The 21,285-nt window shown below is 38.3% G+C and overlaps 1 pseudogene across 1 annotated transcript in view; it reads right to left on the bottom strand.

The window, feature by feature from the left end:
• The window catches only part of LOC307057814 (vacuolar protein sorting-associated protein 45-like), a 39,813-nt pseudogene extending 18,793 nt beyond the window's left edge, over positions 1-21,020 (bottom strand). Inside the window, exons 1-2 of the transcript in view lie at positions 20,995-21,020; positions 19,267-19,379 (exon numbers count right to left, since the gene is read on the bottom strand). The product of the transcript in view is annotated as a vacuolar protein sorting-associated protein 45-like (transcript). The remainder of the gene's footprint in view (positions 1-19,266; positions 19,380-20,994) is intronic.
• Positions 21,021-21,285: the final 265 nt, after the last annotated feature.

Raw genomic sequence — 21,285 nt, 5'->3', positions numbered from 1 at the left:
CACACACACACACACACACACTGTATTTTATTTTTACAAGAGATAAACTGACACCAAGCATTGTAAATGGATGACTACAACAAAAGCAACAATGATTGCACTTACCAAACATGAAACATACTCATACTATGTCATAATTGATATTCAGTCCAGTAATCCTCCACTGTAACAGCTCCTTTACTTTGCAGTGAAAATTGAATTGTATATTGAATTGAATTGTATATTTGAATTGTATATTTTTTGCCTCTGAGTCCTTGTGGGCTTTTTTTTTTTATTCAAACAGAAAGTCACAAAAATTATAATCATCCTCATAAGTTCACTCAGTCCCATGTAATATTTTTTCATCTTGATCTTTTGTTAGCACTTTTATGAATTCATCAGTTTTCCATTAGAGTTCTGAAAATGCTTATTCATTCAGTTCAGCAGTATAGTCAGTTACCAGAAACCTGTACTGGTCAGAGTTTTTTCCATGAATTCCTTGAAGATGAAACCCTTTTATAGGAAGATATTTGCAAAAGCATCACAGTGGGCTGTTTGTTTTTTTTAATATTGAGCTTCATGAGCTGTTTATATATTTTGGAGACTAATCCTTTGTCCACTGATTAGTTTGCAAATGTTTTCTCCCATTCTGAGGGTTGTCTTCTCATCTTGTTTGTGGTTTCCTTTGCTGTGCAAAAGCTTTGAAGTTTCATTAGTTCCCATTTGTTTATTTTCATTTTTATTTCCATTACTCTAGGAGGTGGATCCAAAAAGATCTTGCTGTGATTTATGTCAAACAGTGTTCTTCCTATGTTTTCCTCTAAGAGTTTTATAGTGTCCAGTCTTACATTTAGGTCTCTAATCCATTTTGAATTTATTTTTGTGTATGGTGTTAGGGAGTGTTCTAATTTCATTCTTTTACATGTAGCTGTCCACTTTTCCCAGCACCAATTATTGAAGAGACAGTCTTTTCTCCATTGTATATCCTTGCCTCCTTTGTCATAGATTAGTTTACCATAGGTGTGTGGGTTTATCTCTGGGCTTTCTATATTGTTCCATTGATCTATGTTTCTGTTTTTGTGCCAGTACCATACTGTCTTGATTACTGTAGCTTTATAGTGTAGTCTGAAGTGAGGGAGTCTGATTACTCCACCTCCATCTTTATCCTTCAAGACTGCTTTGGCTATTTGGGGTCTTTTCTGTCTCCCTACAAATTTTAAGATTTTTTGCTCTGGTTCTGTAAAAAATGCCCTTTGTAATTTGATAGGGATTGCACTGAGTCTGTAGATTGCTTTGGGTAGTATAGTCATTTACACAATATTGATTCTTCCAATCCAAGAACATGGCATATCTCTCCATCTGTTGGTATCATATCTAATTTCTTTCATCAGTCTTATAGTTTTCTGCATAAAGGTCTTTTGTCTCCCTAGGTAGGTTTATTCGTAGGTATTTTATTCTTTTTGTTGCAATGTTAAATGGGAGTGTTTCCTTAATTTCTCTTTCAGATTTTTCATCATTAGTGTATAGGAATGCAAGAGATTTCTGTGCATTAATTCTGTATCCTGCAACTTTACCAAATTCACTGATTAGCTCTAGTAGTTTTCTGGTGGCATCTTTAGGATTCGCTATGCATAGTATCATGTCATCCACAAAGAGTGACAGTTTTACTTCTTCTTTTCCAATTTGTATTCCTTTTATCTCTTTTTCTTCTCTGATTGCCACGGTTAGGACTTCCAAAACTATGTTGAATAATAGTGGTGAGAGCAGACATCATTGTCTTGTTCCTGATATTAGAGGAAATGCTTTCAGTTTTTCACCATTGAGACTGATGTATGCTGTGGGTTTGTCATATATGGCCTTTATTATGTTGAGGTACGTTCCCTCTATGCCCACTCTCTGGAGAGTTTTTATCATAAATGGATGTTGAATTTTGTTAAAAGCTTTTTCTGCATTTATTGAGATGATCATATGGTTTTTATTTTTCAGTTTGTTAATATGGTGTATCACATTGATTGATTTGCATATATTGAAGAATCCTTGCATCTCTGGGATAAATCACACTTGATCATGGTGTATGATCCTTTTAATGTGTTGTTGAATTCTGTTTGCTAGTATTTTGTTGAGAATTTTTGCATCTATATTCATGAGTGATATTGCTCTGTAATTTTCTTTTTGTGTAGTATCTTTGTCTTGTTCTGGTATCACGGTGATGGTGGCCTCATAGAATGAGTTGGGAGTGTTCCTTTCTCCACAATTTTTTGCAAGAGTTTGAGAAGGATGGTGTTAGTTCTGTAAATGTTTGATGGAATTCACCTGTGAAGCCATCTGGTCCTGGACTTTGTTTGTTGGAAGATTTTTAATCTCAGTTTCAATTTCATTACTTGTGATTGGTCTGTTCATATTTTCTATTTCTTCTTGGTTCAGTCTTGGAAGGTTATACCTTTCTAAGAATTTGTCCATTTCTTCCAGGTTGTCCATTTTATTGGCATAGAGTTGCTTGTAGTAGTCTCTTAGGATGCTTTGTATTTCTGCAGTGACTGTTGTAACTGTTTTGTTTTCATTTCTAATTTTATTTATTTGTGTCTTCTCCCTCTTTTTCTTGATGCCTCTGGCTAGTGGTTTATATCTTCTCAAAGAACCAGCTTTTAGTTTTATTGATCTTTGCTATTGTTTTCTTTGTTTCGATTTCATTTATTTCTGCTCTGATCTTTATGATTTCTTTCCTTCTGCTAACTTTGGGTTTTGTTTGTTCTTCTTTCTCTAGTTCCTTTAGGTGTAAGGTTAGATTGTTTATTTGAGATTTTTCTTGTTTCTTGAGGTAGGCTTGTATAGCTATAAACTTCCCTCTTAGAACTGCTTTTGCTGCATCCCATAGGTTTTGGATCATCGTGTTTTCATTGTCATTTGTCTCTAGGTATTTTTTGATTTCTTCTTTGACTTCTTCAGTGATCTCTTGGTTATTTGGTAATGTATTTTTTAGCCTCCACGTGTTTGTGTTTTTTATGTGTTTTTCCCTGTAATTCATTTCTAATCTCATACCGTTGTGGTCAGAAAAGATGCTTGATATGATTTCAATTTTCTTAAATTTAATGAGGCTTGATTTGTGACCCAAGATGTGATCTATCCTGGAGAATATTCCATGCGCACTTGAGAAGAAAGTGTAATCTGCTGATTTTGCATGGAATGTCATATAAATATCAATTAAGTCCACCTTGTTTAATGTGTCATTTAAAGCTTCTATTTCCTTATTTATTTTCATTTTGGATGATCTGTCCATTGGTGTAAGTGAGGTGTTAAAGTCCCCCACTATTATTGTGTTACTGTCAATTTCCTCTTTTATAGCTGTTAGCAGTTGCCTTATGTATTGAGGTGCTCCAATGTTGGGTGCATATATGTTTATAATATTTATTATATCTTCTTCTTAGATTGATCCCTTGATCATTATGTAGTGTCCTTCCTTGTCTCTTGTAACATTCTTTATTTTAAAGTCTATTTTATCTGCTATGAGTTTTGCTACTCCAGCTTTCTTCTGATTTCTATTTGCATGGAATATCTTTTTCCATCCCCCCACTTTCAGTGTGTGTCTCTAGGTTTGAAGTGGGTCTCTTGTAGACAGCATATATATGGGTCTTGTTTTTGTATCCAGTCAGCAAGCCTGTGTCTTTTGGTTGGAGCATTTAATCTATTCATGTTTACGGTAATTATTGATATGTATGTTCCTATTACCATTTTCTTAATTGTTTTGGGTTTGTTTTTGTAGGTCATTTTCTTCTCTTGTGTTTCCCACTTAGAGAAGTTCCTTTAGCATTTCTTGTAGAGCTGGTTTGGTGGTGCTGAATTCTCTTAGCTTTTGCTTGTCTGTAAAGCTTTTGATTTCTCTATTGAATCTGAATGAGATCCTTGCCGGGTAGAGTAATCTTTGTTGTAGGTTCTTCCCTTTCATCACTTTAAGTATATCATGCCACTCCCTTCTGGCTTGTAGAGTTTCTGCTGAGAAATCAGCTGTTAACCTTATGGGAGTTCCCTTGTATGTTATTTGTTGTTTTTCCCTTGCTGCTTTCAATAATTTTTCTTTGTCTTTAATTTTTGCCAATTTGATTACTATGTGTCTCAGCATGTTTCTCCTTGGGTTTATCCTGTATGGAACTCTCTGTGCTTCCTGGACTTGGGTGGCTATTTCCTTTCCCATGTTAGGGAAGTTTTCGACTATAATCTCTTCAAATATTTTCTCAGGTCCTTTCTCTCTCTCTTCTCCTTCTGGGACCCCTATAATGTGAATGTTGTTGCATTTAATGTTGTCCCAGAGGTCTCTTAGGCTGTCTTCATGTCTTTTCATTCTTTTTTCTTTATTCTGTTCCGCAGCAGTGAATTCCACCATTCTGTTTTCAAGGTCAGTTATCCGTTCTTCTGCCTCAGTTATTCTGCTGTTGATTCCTTCTAGTGTAGTTTTCGTTTCAGTTATTGTTTTGTTCATCTCTGTTTGTTTGTTCTTTAATTCTTCTAGGCCTTTGTTAAACATTTCTTGCATCTGCTCGATCTTTGCCTCCATTCTTTTTCCGAGGTCCTGGCTCATCTTCATTATCATTATTCTGAATTATTTTTCTGGAAGGTTGCCTATCTCCACTTCATTTAGTTGTTTTTCTGGGGTTTTATCTTGTTCCTTCATCTGGTACATAGCCCTCTGCTTTTTCATCTTGTCTATCTTTCTGTGAATGTGGTTTTTGTTCCACAGGCTGCAGGATTGTAGTTCTTCTGGCTTCTGCTGTCTTCCCTCTGTATTATTTGTAATTTTTTAAGTAGTAATTTATTTGTATTTCTTTAAAAAACATAGCAATGAAAACAAATGATCCATGAGCATGTATTCAAAATTTTAGTTCCACTCTGGATATTTTAATAGTCTTGTTCTAGACTATAATAAGAATCTAATCTTATAAGATTGAAGATCTCACCAATGCCAGCTGATATGATTCTTCCACAAAGCACAAAGCATCTGAAGTGTTTGTGTGAACAAGACAAGCAGGCACAATCTATAAGGTTAAGAAATGAGCTAGTGCCAAATACTCAACAAAAACTGAATAAATATTTATTAACTAATATTTTAAAACGTAAACACTGACTTAGTGAATTAGTAATGTCATGAGGTACTATGCTGTTACTTCATTGTGGTCTCTTTCCTTATGCTTTTGTTTGGATATTGTAATTATATACAGACATTCAATGACTGCAAATAAGAAGTGTCTCCTGAAATTAATGTCTCCTTATTTTCATTTATCACTTTCTGAACTATGATAACACTTTACAGTAGATATATAAAATCATAGTTGGAAAATTATATATGTTAAACAGGTGAAATAGACATATTAACCACAAAGCTTGATTATTATACAAAGTGTTTTATGGAAATCAGGCTTTACTTAAATTGTAATTATTCTTCACAATGTGTGAACTTTCTTTCCTTTTTGTAATATTCCAAGTTCTTTTCTAAGACTAAGGCAGAACAGAAGTGTTTTGAGAGAGCTTGAAACCCATATGGTGGTACTGACAAATGATCAGTTCAATTTGGCTTAATCAACTTCAGTTCAATCCCCTCTGTGAATATATATTGAGCATCAGAGTGGTCAGAGAATAAAGAGATAAGTAAGGCACAGACATTATCCCCAAGGGGCTCAAGATGTATATTATGATGTGATACTTAGGAGTGAATATAGTTTACTGAAATAAAGGGGACTTTTCTGAACTGGCTCTTAAATGCACAAAGGCTTTTAAGATGCAAGCAAATTATCAACTCTGAGTTACTCCATATAGGAGGCAGCAGGAACAAAGGCAAAGAGCTAGAAAGCTCATGGGGAAGAGGGGGAATGCCAGGCTAACCGAGGCCAACTTGGGTTTCAAGTGATCTCAGCCATTGGCTCTATCACTTCCAGAAAGCACTTACTGTAATGGACAATGATTCAGAGATTGGGGAGGCAGACGAGAAACCTGTTATCAAGCTGGACAATGAGTTTTAGTGACAATTATCAGAAAAATGTTAGTGGTAATGGGACTGGAGACACACTAAATTAGATTTGCCATGCAGTTGAGACTAAAAAATGAAAAGACTATTATAACTTCCCAACACAATTATCATTGACTTGTAGGCTATTGCTTATGTCAGCCATCAGTAAACTATGGCCCAAGGGTGAAATCCAGCCCACGACCTGTTTTGAGCTTGAGTTAAGAGTGATTTTTATACTTTCTAAATGGTTGAAACAAATCAAAATTAAAAAAAATATTTCATGACAAGTGAAAATTATACAAAAGTCAAATTTCAGTGTACAGAAATAAAGTTTTATTGGAACACAGCCATGTTCATTTGTATATGTATTGTCTGTAGCTGCTTTTGCAGTACAATGGCAGAGCTGACTAATTGCAATAGGGATTATATGGTCCAGAAAATCTAAAATAGTTACTATCTGGACCTTCACAGAAAACTTCGCTGACCTCTGGCTTAAGTAGTTAATGATGCATTAGCATCACCAGCTTTATAGATATTGTGCACGTGTTCATTCAAAACAGCTCAGGTGGACTGAGCTGGTGAAACATTCCAACTAAGAATATCAGCACTGCTTACCATTACAGAGAATGGGCAACGAGTTGGACATCTACTATTAATCGGTTCATGGTGGTGGTGTTAGGAAAGCGTTTGTTCTGGTAAACTTTCCTCTGAAGCACTGTGAGCCTCGACTTATGGTTCTCCAGTGCTTGCCATGTGGTTTATTTGTGGTAGTATGTTTTTTCCTCTCTTCTTTTTGTTGTTGTTTCTGCTGCTTTTCTTTCTTATACTATTCTAGAAAAAGACACATTAAGAAGTGATAATGATAATGCACCTCTGGATTTGTCTTCTGGCAATTTGGAGCTTATAAAAATATAACCATATTTTAACTGCTATATTCACCTGCTACATTCACCGTCTAATTACACATCCTCAATTGAAAAGAAAAATCATAGGAAGAAATCTGATACCACTGAAGCTATTAGAATTTATCCAGCCTGTCTGAAGGTGGTTTTACAAGAGCAGGTTCATATAAGTTTCAACAGGCCCCAATAATGATTGGACAAGTGTTTATGTGCAGGAAGAGGTTAGTTACACAAGTGTCTGTTGATATGTAAAACAGATTTATTCCTCCATTTTACTAATTTTTTTTTAGCACACTTCTACTACATCTAATTTGGAGCAATTCAGTATGGAATCACTTGCTGAGTGAGCAAACAAAAAAAGTAATTTAGAAACAGGGTGAATCAGTTTGAAAAGCAATCTCATACGGACTGGGAAGGGAAGAGATAATGTTTCAAATGAAAAATCTCAGTAATGTGGTCATTACCATTATTATTAATAATTAAAATAATGATGATAATAATAATAGTCCTTACTATTTGTACAATGATTTTCTACTGGGCAGCTCAAAGTAATGAAATACTTCATCATTTTTATCTCTAAGTGCTCATAAAGTTAGGGAGCATCTGGAATTCTTATCCTGTTTTTCATATGGAGAAAATAAGGGAGAGAAGTGAATCTGCTGGTACCACACTATACAGTAGGTTGGTGGTCAGAATCAGAAACATACTCTCTTAACTGTTTATTCGAAGTGTTTTTGATGGATTCTCTTTTTTCTTTATCCAATACTATCCCTATTATTTCCCTCAAAGACACCAAAGACAGAGCATCCCTAAAGTAGTTTTGAAAGGTGGGAGACAGGAAAAGAAGACACAGCAGTACCTCAAACAAGATAGTGATAGGAACTCCATGAAGAGACATGTATAACAGTCCTCATTACATTCTCTCTCTTTCTCTCTCTCTCATTTAATTAGAAAGCCATGATGTTTCTTTTTTAAAAAAAAATCCATCATAACATAAAAAAGTACATAAACTAAAATTAAAGTTGTTCTCTTACTTCTGTTATTCCACTTCTTACTGTTAAAAATTTTGTGTGTCTTTCTATATATTTCACTATGCACCTACACATATAGTTTTATTATGTACAAAAACCGGAACATAGTATGCATATTATTCTGCAATATTTTTTAATTAAAATATATCATTGGCATTTTGCATGTTAATACGGGTAGCTCTACCTCATCAATTTTTTTTTTTTTTTCCGGTACGCGGGCCTCTCAGTGTTGTGGCCTCTCCCGTTGCGGAGCACAGGCTCCGGACGCGCAGGCTCAGGGGCCATGGCTCACGGGCCCAGCCGCTCCGCGGCATGTGGTATCCTCCCGGACCGGGGAAGGAAACCACGTCCCCTGCATCGGCAGGCAGACTCTCAACAACTGCGCCACCAGGGAAGCCCTACCTCATCAATTTAATGGCTGCATTGTTTTAATTTTCTGTCTTGATTAAGAGTTATTGTAGAATAAATAGAACTTCTGTCTTATATTTCACAGTTCTACATATTCTTTTGACGATTATATCAATATCAATTGTTTCCTACATTTACAAATTCATATTCTTCATCTGGCATGTGTTGAAACTAGTTGAGAAGCCCTTCCCTCCCCATATTCCCTCCAAACTTTTGCTTATGTCTGCTATATGCATCTCCTTTCTTCTGCAACAAATGAATAGCAAGCATTCAGGGATGAAGGAACAGGAGTCAATTTATAAGTTTCTTACGCATGTTTTCATGTAAGAAATGTGCAGAAGAGAAGTGGCGAAGTCTTTTTATATTACAGTGATTGTCATTCTAGGAACAGGTGCTTGGAATCCCACTCAAGGGAGAACTGGAGATGGAAGAGATTGGGGAGAGAAAGATAGTTTCCTCGGCTACAGCCCCATGGGGATATCACAGAAATAAGGGAGGAGACCAAGTAGAGTCCCTGGAGCCTTCCACTACATTCCAGTGACTTCAGCAGGGCAGAGTCATGTAGCGATGACACCGTTGACTTCTGCAACAGTGTTCCCACCAAACAGGACATTGAGACAGAGTCAAGATGGTATGATGGTGTGCCAGGGACCAGAATGATTATGTCACTTCCTGGTCTTGTATCATCAGAAAACAGAGTTCCCTTGATTTCTGTAAGCAACGATTATTTTTGTGAAATGCTTCACAGTTTCCAAGAAGTTTTCATATTCATGATCTCATTCTGGGTCCCACAGCCAACCATGTGCTTTAAACAGAATGGGTAGGCTGTCTCTTATTGATAGATGGACACACTTAGTTCAGAGTCTAAATAACTTGTTCAAGCTGGTAAGGAAAGGTCTGGACTTGGAATTCTCTTTATTCTGAAGCAACCCCAGGTGCTCCTTCAGGATAACACTTCCCTTTCCCTCAGTTCTTGTACCAGACTGCTCTGGAGATAAGAACACATGCCTTGATTCTACCAACATGCTAAATACCTCAAGAAATTTAAAATAACAGCATCGTATTTAAACAACTTGACCAACTCTGACTTATTTCATTTTCTCTAACTTTTGAGTTTGTTTAGCAGCTATTTTAACACAAGGGAACGGCAACTTAACTAATCAAACAAAAATCAGGTTGATCAACATTTTTCAGTAACATGTATTTTTGAAGGCAGAACAAATGGGAGAGGTTGAGGAAGTTTCATGCAGAAGGGATTTCCTGCAGCATTGCTGAAGCTTAGAGGTAAATATTAGCTCAAACACTCAGGTTCTTTAGAAGAGACCTCTGGTTATCTCTTATGTGTATCTTCTAAGTTTGTTTCAGAAAAATAGTAAGAGAATAGAATTAGAAACTCTGCCCTGAACCTAATATGGTTCAAACTGTAACATACATCATAGGCCACTTAAGATTCTATAGTGGAAGTGCCCGACTTGGTATCTCTCACATAGCTTGCTCAGCAAATCATAGCTAACTCTTCAATAGCACTTTCTACATGTGAGGCTCTGTTGTAGGCACTTTACATACAGTAATTCATTTAATCCTTACAATAATCCTATAAGATTGGTACTATCATTATCATCTTCATTTTTTGAACGAGGAAACTGAGATACAGAGAAGTCAAATTACCTGTCTAAGGTCAAGCAACCAGAGCCAGGAATGGCTTCAGCAGCCAGGGATTAGGGTGTGTTCTAAAACAAAACAGTACTCTTCCTTCTAACTGAGTGTCCTGAATTAGTTCCCCAGGAATATCTACTTCACCTAAGGAGTGGGTATGGGTGTGCACTGTAATATAATCCATCATTTGCTTTCTTTCTCAGGCCAGCTGTGGTGAGGGCCAGGACGAGAGCCAGTTTGGAGCCCTGGGTTATTGGCCTCATCACCTTTATATCCCTGATTGTCATGGCAGTGTGCATCGGACTCATCATTCATTATGTGAGATACAGTAAGTATGGGTTGCCCTGGCATCATGTGATTTACCTCAAATATTTCCTGATTACATACCTGTTTTGATTTGCCTCAAGCTTATTCATTCATTACTATAATTTGTTTGCATAGCTGGTACAAAGAACTCTTCACCTGCCTTGTTACTCATTTAAGCCTCACAAGCCAAGGAGGATTCTTTCTTCTATCTTTGATGTAGCAATGCTTTCTGCTGGGAATAGCATGCTAGTTTTCATATTCATTAACAGCAATAATCAAGTCTTAATTAAGAGAAAACCATAGGAAACCTACAGTCCAATGTTTGGAGCTGTTTGAGGTCATAGGACAATCATCTTGATTTAAAATAACTCCAACTCATTGAAATCCTGACAGCTCAATAAATTGTACAATCAGGGATCATAGGGAAGTAGGATCTATTTTGTACTAGTAAGTCAGGGAAATGCTTATAGTAATATATTGTTGAATAAATGCCTATTCGTTATTTTAAAATCATCTTGGTATATATTGAAAATGATTAAAGGAGATAGGATATGCTGAGAATATTAATTACAAAGAGGCTCACTCTATGGTAATCAGGTACCTCCCTGTTAGATGAATCCTGAACACTGCTATGTTATTAGAAAGGTCCCCAGGGTACTTCAGAACTGTTCTTCTAGGGCATAACAACTCTTCTGAAGTTTCCTTCTTACTCTGTCTCAGGTTTTAATTAGTTGACTCCACTTTGATCTATTTGTTTAATATCTCCCTTAGTGACTAGATAATGCTTTGATGTTCAAGACCCTGTAACCAAAGAAGCTAATCACTCAATTCTAATTGAATTGGGAATTTGCAGCAGTTGCTTTTTTGTAAAGAGAGATGGTGATCTGTAAATTGGTTATCTTCTACTAGCAGACACAAATCCAATCTTAATTTCTTAAACAAGGTGGATAATTCCTGAAAGAAAAAGTATTCAAAGATTTTTTTTTGGGGGGGGTAGAGTTTGCCCACATGCAGGTCTTTGAATTTGGACTATCTGAATTTTGATAATTTCTCTGGAGCATGTTTTTTAATAAAAAAAGAACAGCTAAAATAACTTTATAATTCTACAGTTCTGTTCTGAATATATTAGGTCCCATTATGTTGTAAGCATCATTATTCCTCTCCATGGATGCCTATGTTTTACTCATTTTTATATTTCTAGAACTTATTAAAGAACTTATTAGGCACATATTAGATAATTAATGTTTACTGAATACTGAATGATAAAAATAAATGAATCATACCTACGATATTTTCTTGGTGCATATTTTGGTTTGTTTGACTTAACAAGGAATTCCTAGTCATGTTAGGGATCTTATTACTTCAGTGAGAGAAAATGTTCTTACTACTTCTCCTTTGCCTTTTCCCAAGCCAAGTATTATAAGGCTTACAAATCTTACTCATATGCATACAATAAAAACCTGGTAAGATTTCAGTAACCTGTTCCTGTGTACACTATTGTTGGGATGATCAGCTGAGTAATATGGAACACACGATGTCTGCTGCCCACACAGCACACCTGAATAAACAGCAATTGTTTTTTTTTTTTTAAGTTTCTGCTTTATAACAAAGTGAATCAGTCATAAATATACATCTCTTCCCACATCCCTTCCCTCTTGCATCTCCCTCCCTCCCACCCTCCCTATCCCATCCCTCCAGGCGGTCACAAAGCACCGAATTGATCTCCCTGTGCTATGCGGCTGCTTCCCACTATCTACCTTACGTTTGGTACTGTATATATGTCCATGCCACTCTTTCGCTTTGTCACAGCTTACCCTTCCCCCTGCCCATATCCTCAAGTCCATTCTCAACTAGGTCTGTGTCTTTATTCCTGTTTTACCCATAGGTTCTTCATGACATTTTTTTTCTTAAATTCCATATATATGTGTTAGCATACGGTATTTGTCTTTCTCTTTCTGACTTACTTCACTCTGTAGGACAGATTCTAGGTCTATCCACCCCATTACAAATAGCTCAGTTTCGTTTCTCTTTATGGCTGTGTAATATTCCATTGTATATATGTGCCACATCTTCTTTATCCATTCATCCGATGATGGACACTTGGGTTGTTTCCATCTCCGGGCTATTGTGAATAGAGCTGCAATGAACATTTTGGTACATGTCTCTTTTTGAATTATGGTTGTCTCAGGGTATAAGCCTAGTAGTGGGATTGCTGGGTCATATGGAAGTTCTATTTTTAGTTTTTTAAGGAACCTCCATACTGTTCTCCATAGTGGCTGTACCAATTCACATTCCCACCAGCAGGGCAAGAGTGTTCCCTTTTCTCCACACCCTCTCCAGCATTTATTGTTTCTAGATTTCTTGATGATGGCCATTCTGACTGGTGTGAGATGATATCTCATTGTAGTTTTGATTTGCATTTCTCTAATGATTAATGATGTTGAGAATTCTTTCATGTGTTTGTTGGCAGTCTGTATATCTTCTTTGGAGAAATGCCTATTTAAGTCTTCTTGGACTGGGTTGTTTGTTTTTTTGCTATTGAGGTGCATGAGCTGCTTATAAATTTTGGAGATTAATCCTTTGTCAGTTGCTTTGTTTGCAAATATTTTCTCCCATTCTGAGGGTTGTCTCTTGCTCTTGTTTATCGTTTCCTTTGCTGTGCAAAAGCTTTGAAGTTTCATTAGGTCCCTCGTGTTTATCCTTGTTTTTATTTCCATTGCTCTAGGAGGTGGGTCCAAAAGGATCTTGCTGTGATTTATGTCATAGAGTGTTCTGCCTATGTTTTCCTCTAAGGGTTTCATAGTTTCTGGCCTTACATTTAGGTCTTTAATCCATTTTGAGCTTATTTTTGTGTATGGTGTTAGGAAATGATCTAATCTCATACTTTTACATGTCCCTGTCCAGTTTTCCCAGCACCACTTATTGAAGAGGCTGTCCTTTCTCCACTGTACATTCCTGCCTCCTTTATCAAAGATAAGCTGACCATATGTGCGTGGGTTTATCTCTGGGCTTTCTATCCTGTTCCATTGATCTATCTTTCTGTTTTTGTGCCAGTACCACACTGTCTTGATTACTGTAGCTTTGTAGTATAGTCTGAAGTCAGGGAGCCTGATTCCTCCAGCTCCGTTTTTCGTTCTCAAGATTGCTTTGGCTATTCGGGGTCTTTTGTTTTTCCAAACAAATTGTGAATTTTTTTGTTCTAGTTCTGTGAAAAATGGCAGTGGTAGTTTGATAGGGATTGCATTGAATCTGTAGATTGCTTTGGGTAGTAGAGTCATTTTCACAATATTGATTCTTCCAATCCAGGAGCATGGTATATCTCTCCATCTATTTGTATCATCTTTAATTTCTTTCATCAATGTCTTATAATTTTCTGCATACAGGTCTTTTGTCTCCTTAGGTAGGTTTATTCCTAGATATTTTATTCTTTTTGTTGCAATGGTAAATGGGAGTGTTTTCTTGATTTCATTTTCAGATTTTTCATTATTAGTGAACAGGAATGCCAGAGATTTCTGTGCATTAATTTTGTATCCTGCTACTTTACCAAATTCATTGATTAGCTCTAGTAGTTGTCTGGTAGCATCTTTAGGATTCTCCATGTATAGTATCATGTCATCTGCAAACAGTGACAGCTTTACTTCTTCTTTTCCAATTTGGATTCCTTTTATTTCCTTTTCTTCTCTGATTGCTGTGGCTAAAACTTCCAAAACTATGTTGAATAAGAGTGGTGAGAGTGGGCAGCCTTGTCTTGTTCCTGATCTTAGTGGAAATGGTTTCAGTTTTTCACCATTGAGAATGATGTTGGCTGTGGGTTTGTCATATATTGCCTTTATTATGTTGAGGAAAGTTCTCTCTATGCCTACTTTCTGCAGGGTTTTTATCATAAATCGGTGTTGAATTTTGTCGAAAGCTTTCTCTGCATCTATTGAGATGATCATATGGTTTTTCTTCTTCAGTTTGTTAATATGGTGTATCACATTGATTGATTTGCATATATTGAAGAATCCTTGCATTCCTGGAATAAACCCCACTTGATCATGGTGTATGATCCTTTTAATGTGCTGTTGGATTCTGTTTGCTAGTATTTTGTTGAGGATTTTTGCATCTATGTTCATCAGTGATATTGGCCTGTAGTTTTCTTTCTTTGTGACATCCTTGCCTGGTTTGGGTATCAAGGTGATGGTGGCCTCATAGAATGAGTTTGGGAGTGCTCCTCCTTCTGCTATATTTTGGAAGAGTTTGAGAAGGATAGGTGTTAGCTCTTCTCTAAATGTTTGATAGAATTCGCCTGTGAAGCCATCTGGTCCTGGGCTTTTGTTTGTTGGAAGATTTTTAATCACAGTTTCAATTTCAGTGCTTGGGATTGGTCTTTTCATATTTTCTATTTCTTCCTGATTCAGTCTTGGCAGGTTGTGCATTTCTAAGAATTTGTCCATTTCTTCCAGGTTGTCCATTTGATTGGCATAGAGTTGCTTGTAATAATCTCTCATGATCTTTTGTATTTCTGCAGTGTCAGTTGTTACTTCTCCTTTTTCATTTCTAATTCTATTGATTTGAGTCTTCTCCCTTTTTTTCTTGATGAGTCTGGCTAATGGTTTATCAATTTTGTTTATCTTCTCAAAGAACCAGCTTTTAGTTTTATTGATCTTTGCTATCGTTTCCTTCATTTCTTTTTCATTTATTTCTGATCTGATCATTATGATTTCTTTCCTTCTGCTAACTTTGGGGATTTTTTGTTCTTCTTTCTCTAATTGCTTTAGGTGCAGGGTCAGGTTGTTTACTCGAGATGTTTCCTGTTTCTTAAGGTGGGATTGTATTGCTATAAACTTCCCCCTTAGAACTGCTTTTGATGCGTCCCATAGGATTTGGGTCATTGTGTCTCCATTGTCATTTGTCTCTAGGCATTTTTTTATTTCCTCTTTGATTTCTTCAGTGATCACTTCGTTATTGAGTAGTGTATTGTTTAGCCTCCATGTGTTTCTATTTTTTACAGATCTTTTCCTGTAATTGATGTCTAGTCTCATAGCATTGTGGTCGGAAAAGATACTTGATACAATTTCAATTTTCTTAAATTTACCAAGGCTTGATTTGTGACCCAAGATATGATCTATCCTGGAAAATATTCCATGAGTACTTGAGAAAAATGTGTATACTGTTGTTAATGGATGGAATGTTCTATAAATATCAATTAAGTCCATCTTGTTTAATATATCATTTAAAGCTTGTGTTTCCTTATTTATTTTCATTTTGGATGAACTGTCCATTGGTGAAAGTGGGGTGTTAAAGTCCCCTACTATGAGTGTGTTACTGTTGATTTCCCCTTTTATGGCTGTTAGTATTTGCCTTATGTATTGAGGTGCTCCTATTTTGGGTGCATAAATATTTACAATTGTTATATCTTCTTCTTGGATCGGTCCCTTTTTCATTATGTAGTGTCCTTCTTTGTCTCTTCTAATAGTCTTTATTTTAAAGTCTATTTTGTCTGATATGAGAATTGCTATTCCAGCTTTCTTTTGGTTCCCATTTGCCTGGAATATGCTTTTCCATCCCCTTACTTTCAGTCTGTATGTGTCTCTAGTTCTGAAGTGGGTCTCTTGTAGACAGCATATATATGGGTCTTGTTTTTGTATCCATAGAGCCAATCTGTGTCTTTTGGTGGGAGCATTTAGTCCATTTACATTTAAGGTAATTATTGATATGTATGTTCCTATTCCCATTTCCTTAATTGTTTTGGGTTCGTGATTGTAGGTATTTTCCTTCTGTTGTGTTTCTTGCCTAGAGAAGTTCCTTTAGCATTTGTTGTAAAGCTGGTTTGGTGGTGCTGAACTCTCTCAGCTTTTGCTTGTCTGTAAACGTTTTAATTTCTCCATCAAATCTGAATGAGATCCTTGCTGGGTAGAGTAATCTTGGTTGCAGGTTTCTCTCCTTCATCACTTTAATTATGTCCTGCCACTCCCTTCTGGCTTGTAGAGTTTCTGCTGAGAGATCAGCTGTTAACCTGATGGGGATTCCCTTGTGTGTTATTTGTTGTTTTTCCCTTGCTGCTTTTACTATGATTTCTTTGTGTTTAATTTTTGACAGTTTGATTAATATGTGTCTTGGCATATTTCTCCTTGCATTTATTCTGTATGGGACTCTCTGTGCCTCCTGGACTTGGTTAACTATTTCCTTTCCTATATTAGGGAAGTTTTCAAGTATAATCTCTTCAAATATTTTCTCAGTCCCTTTCTTTTTCTCTTCTTCTTCTGGAACCCCTATAATTCGAATGTTTGTGCGTTTAATGTTGTCCCAGAGGTCTCTGAGACTGTCCTCTGTTCTGTTTATTCTTTTTTTCTGTATTTTGCTCTGCATCAGTTATTTCCACTATTTTACCTTCCACCTCACTTATCCGTTCTTCTGCCTCAGTTATTCTGCTATTGATCCCATCTAGAGTATTTTTCATTTCATTTATTGTGTTTTTAATCGATGCTTGATTCATCTTTAGTTCTTCTAGGTCCTTGTTAACTCTTTCTTGCATTTTGTCTATTGTATTTCCAAGATTTTGGATCATGGAAATAGAATCTTGGATCATCTTTACTATCATTATTCTGAATTCTTTTTCAGGTAGACTGCCTATTACCTCTACATTTGTTAGGTCTGGTGGGTTTTTATCTTGCTCCTTCACCTGCTGTGTCCTGTGTTTGGGGTCTCCTTTTTGCAGGCTGCAGATTCGTAGTTCCCGTTGTTTTTGGTGTCTGTCCCCAGTGGCTAAGGTTGTTTCAGTAGGTTGTGTAGGCTTCCTGGTTGGGGGGACTAGTGCCTGTGTTCTGGTGGTTGAGGCCCGATCTTGTCTTTCTGGTGGACAGGTCCACGTCTGGTGGTGTGTTTTGGGGTGCCTGTGGCCTAATTATGTTTTTAGGCAGCCTCTCTGCTAATGGGTGGGGTTGTGTTCCTGCCTTGCTAGTTTCTTGGCATAGGGTGACCAGCACTGTAGCTTGCTGGTCGTTGACTGAAGCTGGGTGCTCGTGTTGAGATGGAGATCTCTGGGAGATTTTCGCCGCTTGATATTATGTGGAGCTGGGAGGTCTCTTGTGGACCCGTGTCCTGAAGTTGGCTCTCCCACTTCAGAGGCACAGCACTGACTCCTGGCTGCAGCACCAAGAGCCTTTCATCTACCCGGCTCAGAATAAAAGGGAGAAAAATTAGAAAGAATTAGTAGAAGAAAGAAAGAGAGAGAGAAAGAAAGGAAGAAGGAAAGAATGGAAGGAAGGACGGAAAGAAAGAAAGAAAGAAAGGAGGGAGGGAGGGAGGAAAGAAAAAGAAAGAGTGGAAGGACGAAGGGAGGGAGGGAGGAAGGAAAGAAAGAAGGAAAGAAAGACAGGAGGGAGGGAGGGAGGAAAGAAGGAGAGAAAGAAAGAAAGGAGGGGCAGAGGGAGGGAGGGAGGAAGGGAAGGTAGGAAAAAAGAAACAAGATAAAGTAAAATAGAATAAAGTATAAAATGTAGTAGTGTTATTAAAATAAAAAAGTAGTTATTGGAAAAAAAACGGACAGATAGAACCCTGGGACATATGGTGGAAGCAAAGCTATACGGAGAAAATCTCACACAGAAGCATACACATTCACAAAGAGATAACAGGGGGAGAAAAATCGAAAATCTTGCTCCCAAAGTCCACCTCCTCAATTTGGGATAATTCGTTGTAAAAAGAGGAAAAGGGGAAAAAGTCTGAAATCTTGCTCTCAAAGTCCGCCTCCTTAATTTGGGATAATTCGTTGTAAAAAGAGGAAAAGGGGCAAAAAATCTTAAATCTTGTCCTCAAAGTCCATCTCAATTTGGGATGATTCGCTGTCTATTCATGCACTCCACAGACGCAGGGCACATCAAGCGGACCATGGAGCTTTAATCCGCTGCCTCCGAGGCTGAACAGAGAGATTTCCCTGTCTCTTCTCTGCTCTCACAGCTCCCGGGTCTCAGCCTTGGACCTGGCCCCGCCTCTGCGCATAGGTCGCCAGAGGGCGTCCGTTCTTCGCTCAGACAGGACGGGTTTAAAGGAGCCGCTGATTTGGGGGCTCTGGCTCACTCAGACAGAGGGGAGGGAGGGGCGCGCAGTGTCGGGCGGGCCTGCGGCGGCAGAGGCCGGCGTGACGTTGCACCAGCCCGAGGCGCTCCGTGCGCTTTCCCGGGGAAGCCGTCCTTGGGTCCCGGCACCCCGGCAGTGGTGGGCTGCACAGGCTCCCCGGAAGGGGGGGTGGACAGTGACCTGTGCTCGCACACAGGCGTTGTGGCGGCGGCAGCAGCAGCCCCAGCGTCCCACGCCCGTCTCCGGGGTCCGCGCCTTTAGCCGCGGCTCGCGCCCGTCTCTGGAGCTTCTTTAAGCAGCCCTCTTAATGCCCTCTCCTCGCGCACCAGGAAACAAAAGGGAAGAAAAAGTCTCTTGCCTCTTCGGCAGCTCCAGACTTTTTCCCCGGACTCCCTCCGGGCTAGCCCTGGTGCACTAACCCCTTCAGGCTCTCTTCCTGCCGCCAGCCCCAGTCCTCTCCCTGCGCTCCGACTGAAAGCCGATACCCGAGCCTCAGCTCCCAGCCCCGCCCGCCCGGGCGGCCGAGCAGACAAGCCTCTCGGGCTGGTGTGTGCCTGAGGGCACCGATCCTCTGTGCGGGAATCTCTCCGCTTTGCCCTCCACACCCCTGTTGCTGTGCTCTCCTCCTCCTCCGCTACTCCGAAGCTTCCCCCCTCCACCACCCGCAGTCTCTGCCCGCGAAGGGGCTTGTAGTGTGTGGAAACCTTTCCTCCTTCACGGCTCCCTCCCACTGGTGCAGGTCCCGTCCCTATCATTTTGTCTCTGTTTTTTCTTTTTTCTTTTGCCCTACCCAGGTATGTGGGGAGTTTCTTGCCTTTTGGGGGGTCTGAGGTCTTCTGTCAGCGTTCAGTATGTGTTCTGTAGGAGTTGTTCCACGTGTAGATGAATTTCTGATGTATCTGTGGGGAGGAAGGTGATCTCCGCGTCTTACTCTTCCGCCATCTTCTTCCGTCTCTCTTCACAAACTCCCGCTTGCGAGATGACCGGAGAAAGTCGGCCGCCCTTTCTACCCATCGGAGATCTTCAGACAGAAGCCGAAGCTGCCTTCAGGATCAGCAATTGTTATGATATGTGTTATTGTCATATTTGTGGCCTGTCTTTTGTTTAGAGATGTAACTTAAGAACAGAGTAGATATAACACATGAGAATTCAGGTACTGGCACGCCTAGATAACCAAACTGAGCCAAACAAATCTATTGTAGAAACAGGCAGATAAAGATGGAGGTGATCAGACTGCATCATTTTGGCATAAAACCCAGGACAGCATAGAACTGTGTGTTCAGTTTTTATCCAGTGGCCTTTGGGACTGTGTTTCTCTCCCTTTTGTGATTTGAATGACAGCAGGTGAATCTATCATGAACATCACTGTAGGTTATAGAATCACAAAGCTGTTACAAAATTATCAGCAAACTCATGTTCATCCTTATTTTTCTTTTCTGTTAATATTCTCAATAATATTTTTCAACAACTGCACATGCCATATAATTCTGGTAACCGGAAATATGTTTTGACACCTAGTAAACTATTTGAGTCTATCAGGCAAATTAAAATATTGACTATAGATAAGTTGTTCATTTGGTTGAAGCATATAAAATTGCTGATATTTGACCATTTTTAACCTACATAAATGGCAATTTCAAATAATTCAATCTAATAACTGAAAAGAAACAGGTCTAAGGATGTAGAAGAGTATGTTTTCCTCCTCTTTAGAACCTTACTATTCAACATATGGTTAGGTACCAGCAACATCTGCCTCATCTAGGAGCTTGTTAGAAATGCAGAATCTCAGGCCCAACTTTATTTCTTTAATTAATTTTTTTGGAGTATAGCTGATTTACAGTGTTGTGTAGTTTCTGCTGTACAGCAAAGTGAATCAGTTATACGTATTCATATATCCACTCTTTTTAAAATTCCATTCTCATATAGGTCATTACAGAGTATTGAGTAGAGTTCCCTGTGCTACACAGCAGGTTCTTATCAGTTATCCATTTTATACATAGTCGTGTGTACATGTCAGTCCCAAGCTCCCAATTTATCCCTCCCCCCATTTCCCCCTTGGTAACCATAAATTTGTTTTCTACATCTGTGACTCTATTTTGTAAATAGGTTCACTTGTACCATTATTTAAAATTCCACATATAAGCAATATCATATGATATTGGTCATTGTCTGACTTCACTCAGTATGACAATTTCTAGGTCCATCCATGTCACTGCCAATGGCATTATTTCATTCTTTTTTATGGCTTTCTTATTCCGCTGTGTATATGTACCACGTCTTCTTTATCCATTCCTCCGTCAATGGACATTTAGGTTGCTTCCATGTATTGTAATAGTAAATTTACAACACAATACAATTTACAATACAACACAATTGCTATTGTAAATAGTACTGCAATGAACATTGGGGTATGTGTATCTTTTTGAATTATGGTTTTCTCTGGATACATGTTGGGCCCAACTTTAAAGCTAAAGTAAACTATTGGTCAATATTTAGATACATTTAAAATGTTACTTGAAATTGTGTATATTGTGATCTGCTTGCATTTCAGGTCAAACAATCCTCAGGGCAAGGGCAAGGTCATTCAGTGAAAGAGAGGGAGGAAGGCAAATCCTCCCTAGACCCTCACTTAATTGGCTAATGCTCAGGAGACCCTGACCGTTCAGTGTCATCCATCTCCTTCATGATTAACCAACCCCTCCCCAGGCCTTGTCCGAGTCTGACCAGAGGTTTCCCTTTCTGTCCCAGCAAATCCTCTGGATGTCTAGAATGTTCTTTTGGAATTTACTGGTAGTTTTTTTTTTTTTTTTTTTCTTATATAACTCTCATGTAAAACCAGAGATTTCTCTTATAGCCCCAGTGAGTGTGTTTGGTTTTTTCCACTCCAAGAAGCAATATATAATGAAAATTTGTGCTTTGGGAGTTAGACCTTAGCTTGAAACCCAGTTCA

Source organism: Hyperoodon ampullatus (assembly GCF_949752795.1).
Source record: "Hyperoodon ampullatus genome assembly, chromosome: 1".
Lineage (NCBI taxonomy): Eukaryota > Metazoa > Chordata > Mammalia > Artiodactyla > Ziphiidae > Hyperoodon > Hyperoodon ampullatus.
The sequence above is the reverse complement of the archived record's forward strand: the minus strand, read 5'-3'. Positions and strand labels throughout refer to the sequence as shown.